We start from the raw sequence: 8,042 nt of genomic DNA, 5'->3' as shown, positions 1-8,042 counted from the left end.
AGATTTATTACCATGGCAGCATGATTTTTTCATAAAGACATAAAATAAGTTTTTGCACATCTTCACATCAAGACTAATGTTTGTGCCACATTTCATGAGAATCGGTTAAAACTGAAGAAGTAGTTGGAATTGCAAGATTTTTACATAATTTTTGCCATAATATACCGTTACCATGGCAACACAATTTCCGACAAATGCAAAAATGTGTCTCGCAAATCTTCACCTCAAGACTTATGTCTGTGCGAATAATGAGAAAAAAGTTTTTCACCTAATTTTCGTTATTTGATATGTTGTTACCATGGCAACGCGATTTTTTATATACTTTAGGCATATAATATGTTTTGCACATCTTCACATTAAGACTAATGTCTGTGCCAAATTTCATGATAATTGGTTAAAAACTGAGGAAGTAGTTGGAACAGCAAGATTTATACATAATTTTTGCCATAATATACTGTTATATTTCCGACACATGCAAACAAATGTGTCTTGCACATCTTTACCTCAAAACTAATGTGTGAGCCAACTTTCTTGAGAATTGGTAGAAAACTGATGAAGTATTTTAAACGGAAAATGTTTGGCCATAATATACTGTTACCATGGCAGCTCAATTTCCGAAAAAGGAAAACAAAAATTCTTACACCTCCTTACCTTGAGGCCAATGTGTGTTCCAAATTTCATGAGAATCGGTTAAAAACTGAGAAAGTAGCTCGAAAGGCAATATAGGCATTAATTCTAAAAAAATTGTTGGCCATGATTTGTTGGATTTAAACCAGGCTTAAACTACCCCCTGCGGGAGTTTAACTTTTTGAGGATTTATTACCACACTCAGACCAGGGTTAACTGAAACCTTGCTATCGGAATACGAAACTTAAACCTAGGTTTAAATATGCCAGTTTATTACCACACATATGGGGTGTTGCAAGAAACTTGCGATTGAACGCAAATCGAACGCAACTCCCAAAATTGGGCGTAAGTCCTCCGATTAAACGCAAATCTGCAATTGAACGCAAGTTACGTTCAATCCTGTTGCAAGAAGAAGTTGAGTTTGATCAATTGAACGTAGATCAAGCGCAAACTTTGCGATTGATTGCAAATCGAACGTAACTTATGTCAGATTTTGGAGGACGCGCAAAATTTGCGTTTGATTTACGTTCAATTGATTGTCCATAGGCTTGTGTACTAATTCTGCCCCCCAATTTTTTTATTTTATTTTTTTTGAAAACTTGTCTTAATTATGCCATTTTCCATAGTTTTTTTCAAGAAAAACTTAAAAAAATGACGTTATTTTAAATCTTCTTAGGCCTCTACAGCAATTATGCCATTATTTTCACACAACTTTACTACATTCTTTCATTATATCATTTTAAAGTGTGTCAATCACCAACAATATTCTGCTCTTGTTATCACAGGTCATGGAATATTCAAATTGGGATTTCTGAAATAATTTGTATGAAGAAATGTTGAAGAAATAATAACTCTCCATAGGCACAAAAGCCACTCTTTATCAAAACACTTCATGCACTGGCAAATGCTTATCAATATTTATGGCGGTGTGCAGTAAATATAACTCAGAATTTGTTTTGCAAGAGCACTAAATTGCTTTAATGCTTTGATCATACATATCATAATGAATAACATGCCCAATTAAGTTATTTTAGTTTGATTTTCAAATTAAACATACATTTCAGGAGATTGCTACCCTTCGAAATCTGAAGCTCTCTTGTTTCTCCTCTTTAATCACGAGATTGCATCGCAGATATATATCACACTTGCATACAGGGATGAGGTTGACGCTGATTCTTCAGAGTCATGAGGCAGCTTGAGAGAACTTTCCATATATTCTGTACAGTGACTCGGACCAAGGCCAGCAAAATGTTGCCTCGAGGTCAGCATTGACTACATCCCTGCTTGGAACTTAAAAGATCCATTGATCTGTGCACAAAAAAGAACACTGCTCAAGACATTCATTATTGATGGACCTTTTATTTTTATTTTTCATTGTTTCTTGCTCCCGAGGAATTACTTCTGAGATTCAGTTATACCAAATACAATTTAATATCATCTTCATCAAGTGTTTCACCACCGAATGTCTTGTTTGAAATTGACGTGTCTCATGCAGAAGACCACAGTCATTAGGGTTGGCATGAAGAATGCATCAAAGTCCAGTCAGGAAAGCCACAAGCGTCTCTGCTTGAAGGAACAAATCTGGTTTCCAGAAGCAGTCCAATTTGAGAGCTCCATGGAGTGAAGTTTTTAAACAAGCAACGCCCTCATTCTGAAGTCCACTCTAATGATGTTACTACAGACAGGAGCAGCTCTGAATTCAGTTCTGATAATCAACCTGTTCATAAAAAATAATAATATAGAAAATAATGCAAGCCCATAACTATACATACTTATACATACATGTAGCTTGGGTTAGTTCAAATGTTGTCCTTTCAGTGCAAGAACGCCCTTAGCAAAACATTTTTGTGCACCCCATTAGTGCAGAAATGCCCCTATGCCTGCTGGTAAGGACGTTGTTTGCACCAACATGATGATATGATAGAGGGATAGTGGCTTACTCCTGAGACCATAGTAATTGGCAATTTGCCATGATGTAATCTAAAAAAGTGTGAACTGATTGTTTTTCCCCAAATAAATGAATCATGGAAATTAAAATATGCAATAAATTAAATCAATGAAAGCAAAATACACACTTTCATACAGTAAGTACACCTTGGATGAGCACAACAACCACCCCCTCCACTCCCCCCATCAATGGGATGTCTTCATTGCTGAGAAGTCCTGTCAAGATAGAGATTTGTGTTTGCCTTTTTCATTTTGCATTATCCTTGGGTCAATGTGTACAAATTTCACCCCCATCCGCATTACAATCATGGTGAATTATTAATTATAATACAGTTTACATGTAACCTACCATTCAAGAGTTGATAACATGAATCAATCAGCTGGTTGCAAGAACACACATTGTAGCAGACACAGTTATGGTGGTTCTGAGGTTTCTTGTTTATTCCAGACTTCTTTGTCATAACTGTAGTAAGCAATTAAAAGCAAAAAGCAAAGAGATAAAACATGTTCATTAAATTAATATACAAGTTAAGCTCAGTTACCAGTGTGTTAATCATTATAGTAGTCCCAGAGTGTTTTGATTAAAGTCACTTCTGGCCTGGGGAGGGGCACTATTGTTCCTCAGCCATGGGCGGCGCAATTAAAAAATTAATGAAATCATACCTTTTGCTTTAATTTACTAAAAACAGCTCGTAATAGAATGCTAGACTTTGGTGTATATATTCCTTTCTAGAGCATTCCTAACAACTTTACTTTAAAAAATCTGGTTTCAAAATAAATTCCTTTCATGTTTTTCTTTAAATATTTTTTCTTAACTTCTTAAATGTATTATTTCTTAATTGTTATTTTCAAACAAAGTTCATCAGTGACATCAATTACTATTGTCAAAAAAAAAAATTACCCAGTTATGAATATTGACTTTTTACATGTAATCATGTTTTTGTCTGACATGTACTTAAACATAATGTTGCAAAATGTTCTGACCCTGTACCTGGGAATGGCAAATTTGGTCTCAAAAGTTGCGTGAGACTTGAAAGTAAAACGTCAGTCAGCGGTGCGGTAATACAATTTTGAGTGGCAGATTTATTCTGAAAAATGTCAAGGGGGACCATATGCCCCCCCCCCCGAGTATTGTGCTTGATGTAAAAGGATGTAAAAAAAAAATCATGATTATGCATTCAATATTAATAATGATGCACCATATGAGACACCCTTTAACTGAAAGCACCTGGAAAAGCATTGTAATCATCCATTAAACAATTTAAAGTGAAAAAAATATGTCATCTATACAGCACATCATGTGCTTGCATAAAAATCAAGGGTCAGCTACATAGTAGCCCGGGGGGAGGGGGGGGGGGTACTCACGAAATAAGGCATATGGGGATATGCCGCAGGAATGGGTCACCTTTTTTGAAGAAATCCCTAAACATGGGGTATGGTTTTATGCTGGAAAATCCCTAAGCATGGCCCAATTTTTAGATAATGTCCTTAAACATGGGTCCATATTCTACTCCAATGTCTTAGGGGGCGATAACCTTTTTTTTTTTTGCTTGTCAAGTTTTCCAGGCGAAAATGTGCCCCCCTTTTGGAAATCCTGGATCCGCCCCTGTAATGAATCCCTAATAATGGGTACCTTTTTAGCCAAAATGACCTGTAAATATGGGTACAGGTTTCGAACCTTCAGCCGCACACCTTTGTCCAAACTAAATCTTAGTACCTCCCCCCCGGCGTAGTAGATCTACATATTGAATCTAAAAAATAAATGTATTTAGGCCTATATCATCATGTACATGTATATCTTTTTATATTTATATGTGATAGATATTAAAAATGTGACCCATACGGTAGATCATTACAAATCAACGGCACAAATACACTGTCATTGCAAAGAACCTCTTGAGTCTTGTGCAATCTGCCCGTAAGAAATTTTTAAAAGAGCCCTGGGCGGGCAACTCCCTATTCAATGTTAAAACTTCCCCAAGAATGTGTGGCAGATGTGGCCAATAGATTCTGAAAAGTAGCCCAATACATGTAGACCCCCCTATACCTTTTTTTTTCTTGTCTGGCGAGATATGTGGAGTCTGGAGAACCCCCCCTCCCAAAAATAATAATAAATAAATAAAATAAACAAATAAATAAATAATTAATAATAATTTTTTTTTGTCCTCCAAAGACAAAAGTCGAAACAGAAAATTTTCACTTTATCCCAGGCCAAGGAAAGTCATAAAAAGGGAGGTTAACGTTAGACAGACTCTTATTAAAAAAAGAGAGACAAATGGAGATGATTTTTTTCTTGTGGAAAGAAAAATACAAAAAAATAGAACTAGTACAAGTAGTAGAAGGTAGTAATGGAAGTCTTTAATTTCTATTTACTGGATGGCTATTCGCCGCTGAAACCGATAACTTAAAAAATAATTTCAAATAGGAACAAAAATAATATTTGAAGGTCATTTTTGATGTTTCGTACATAATTAGAGCCTACACATTTACTTGCTTCAGGGTGATTTTTAACAGCACTGCACCGGCAATGACCTGCCGTGTTGTTGATAAAATCGTGCATTACCGACACAAAAAGTCAAGTGTGGGACTGGGATTAAAAGTGTGCGGTAGAAAATTTGTTGAAGGTGAAATTTCGACCGGCGATAAAGATACATTTTCACTTTTTACAAAATAATTTTTTCCCTGGCATAGGTCTAAAATATATAAATTGTCTGAAAACATACATAATGGAGAAAGAATTGTCTGAAAAATGAATATTTTCTACTTACTCTCTTCCAGATCCAGGATTGTTGCAAGCCATTATTTTGCTTTTTTGGCTAGTCTTGTGCTGCAGACCCTGTTTACAGCTGCAAATCGTCTGCAAATCAGCTGCAACTTGCGTTCAATCGCAAGCCTTTTTCTTGCAACGCAAATTGGCGATTGATTGCTAGTTGCAGTCGATCGGAATCAGCTACAAAGTTGCAGTCGATTTGCAATCAATTGCAACGAAACTTTCTTGCAACGCCCCATTAGACTAGGGTTAAGTTAAACCACACTATCACAATACGGGCCAATGTGGTTGTACGGGTTGCATAAAGTGGATGAATCAGCACCCTCAAATTATCGGTGTAGCGGAGAATCGGATGCCTGGCAGATATGGTACTAGGCACACAATCAGCCGGCAGATCGTGTTCCAACTCCGGCGGATTCAGTACCAATTTCTCATCTTACTGACTGCATATTCAAACATGTATCTCGGAGTAGCGCTAGCTGACAACCTGAAGTGGTCACCCCAGATCAAAGAAAGATGTGAGGAAGGTAAACTCTGTCATGTCAATAATCAGGCCCAACCACCCAACCATGTTAATAAACAAGCCCAGCCAACCATCCAACCATGTCAATAATCAAGTCCAACCAGCCATTCATGTAATTGACAATGCCATCCATCCCTATCATTCAATAAGCCAACCATGTTTAACGGTCGAGAACCAACCGTCGATGTCATTATTTTTAAACAACCAGTAACAAGAAGTAGGCAAAACAAATCAGTAGTCATGATCATAAACAAGTTTTGTCCTTACTCTCACCATTCTATCTCCCCATTATTTATTTTTTCAATAGATTACAATCCTTATTCCCTTAACATTCAAGTTCAGACATATAATGCCTAAACTATTGTGTACCATAACGAAAAACAAAATGAAACTTGAACTAATTCCTCAATCCCTTGAACGAATACCCCAGACAACCAAACGCAAACTGGCAACTCATATCTAAAACATTAAAAACGCAATGCTTAGTTTTAACCTTTCAATAGCACTAACAGCCTTTTAAACGGTGCCGGGTAAAAATGGCAGAGGTAAAAAATGGAAGAGGTAAAAATGGCAGAGGTAATAATGGCAGAGGCAAAAATGACAGAGGTAAAGATCATGACATGCTAGATCAGCAAGAAAAAGATATAGCCTCTCCAGTTAATATCATTCATTATTATTGACCTTGAATTGACTCCCATCGACAAAATGAGTATTATAAACTGATGATACATTATTTGGATTTTTTTTACATCATTTTAGGTCTATACTTTATCGTTGATATGATTAAATTCAAACATTGCCATGCCAAAATGATTTCAATTAGTGAGTGAAGAAAGGATTTATCTTGGCCAGTTCGTATAGTAGAACAGTATTATATCACATACATACCAAACGAATTGTAATGTAAACACCAATATGCGCTACCATTAACACACTGAAATAGACGAGTTCTTTGAACCACTTGCATAATAGTCCAGTAGATATGTGAAAAAGATGCTCGAATCAGGCAGAAAGTGTTAAATGTTGGCATATAGGGCTATTTTGAGGCACTGATTTCAAATATTGCCGGCTCCCAGCAATTTGACCATTTGGTCGGCGGCAAAATGGCCGCCATCTTGAAATCAAAGATGGCCGCCATGATATATCATTGCAATCATTTTCTCGAGTTTTATATGAACTGCGTTATTGAAATTTAGCATATACAATTGTAGGCTTGATTCGGGGTGCTAATTTCAAATATTGCCGGTACCAAGTGATTTGACCATCGGGTCGGCCGCCATTTGAAATCCAAGATGGCCGCCATGAAAAATCATTAATGTTATTTTCTTGAGTTTTACATGACATGTGACACTGAACTTTGGCATATAGGGGTATTTTAGGCACTGATTTCAAATATTGCCAGCCCCCAGAAATTCGACCATTTGGTCGGCTGCAAAATGGCCGCCATTTTAAATCCAAGATGGCCGCCATGAAAAATCATGAAATGTAATTTTCTTGAGTTTTACAAGATATGTTACACTGAAATTTGGCATATAGGGGTATTTTGAGGCACTGATTTCAAATATTGCCGGCCCCCAGCAATTTGACCTCCAGGTCAGCGGCAAAACGGCCGCCATCTTAAAATCCAAGATGGTTGCCATTAAATATCATTGCAATAATTTTCTCTAGTTTTGTATGAGCTATGGTACTGTAATTTAGTATATACAGTGTAGGTGTAGTTTAGGGCACTTATTTCAAATAGTCTTACCACCAGGTCAGCCGCAATCTTGAAATCTAAGATGGCCGCCATGAAAATCACTAAAAATAATTTTCTTGAATTTTACATGTGCTCTGAACTTTGGCAAATAGAGTACCTATTTTGGGGTGCTGATTTCAAATATTGCCAGCCACAAGTGATCTGACCATCAGTTCAGCGGCAAGATGGCTGCCATGAAAAAACATATCAAAATAATTTTCTTGGATTTTACATTATATATGACACCAAAAGTTGGCATACGGAAGTAAGTGGCACTGATTTTTGCCTGCTTCCAGTAATGTAACCACCGGGTTTCGGCAAAATGACCGCCATGAATTAAAGGCAATGATAATTGTCTTGAGTTTTATATGAACTCTGGCCCTGAAAATTGTCATATAGGCATATATTTAGGCACTGATTATTGTCAGACTCCTGTCTGG

The 8,042-nt window shown here is 36.7% G+C and overlaps 1 long non-coding RNA gene across 1 annotated transcript; it reads right to left on the bottom strand.

The window, feature by feature from the left end:
• Nucleotides 1-1,983: 1,983 nt before the first annotated feature.
• LOC135157148 (uncharacterized) lies at nucleotides 1,984-5,389 on the bottom strand. Its single transcript, XR_010296178.1, has 3 exons — nucleotides 5,343-5,389; nucleotides 2,924-3,037; nucleotides 1,984-2,344 (listed from the first exon to the last, which is right to left on the bottom strand). It is a non-coding gene; the product is annotated as an uncharacterized LOC135157148 (long non-coding RNA).
• Between the last annotated feature and the right edge of the window lie 2,653 nt (nucleotides 5,390-8,042).

The sequence above is a fragment of the Lytechinus pictus genome, chromosome 17, assembly GCF_037042905.1.
Source record: "Lytechinus pictus isolate F3 Inbred chromosome 17, Lp3.0, whole genome shotgun sequence".
Lineage (NCBI taxonomy): Eukaryota > Metazoa > Echinodermata > Echinoidea > Temnopleuroida > Toxopneustidae > Lytechinus > Lytechinus pictus.
The sequence above is the reverse complement of the archived record's forward strand: the minus strand, read 5'-3'. Positions and strand labels throughout refer to the sequence as shown.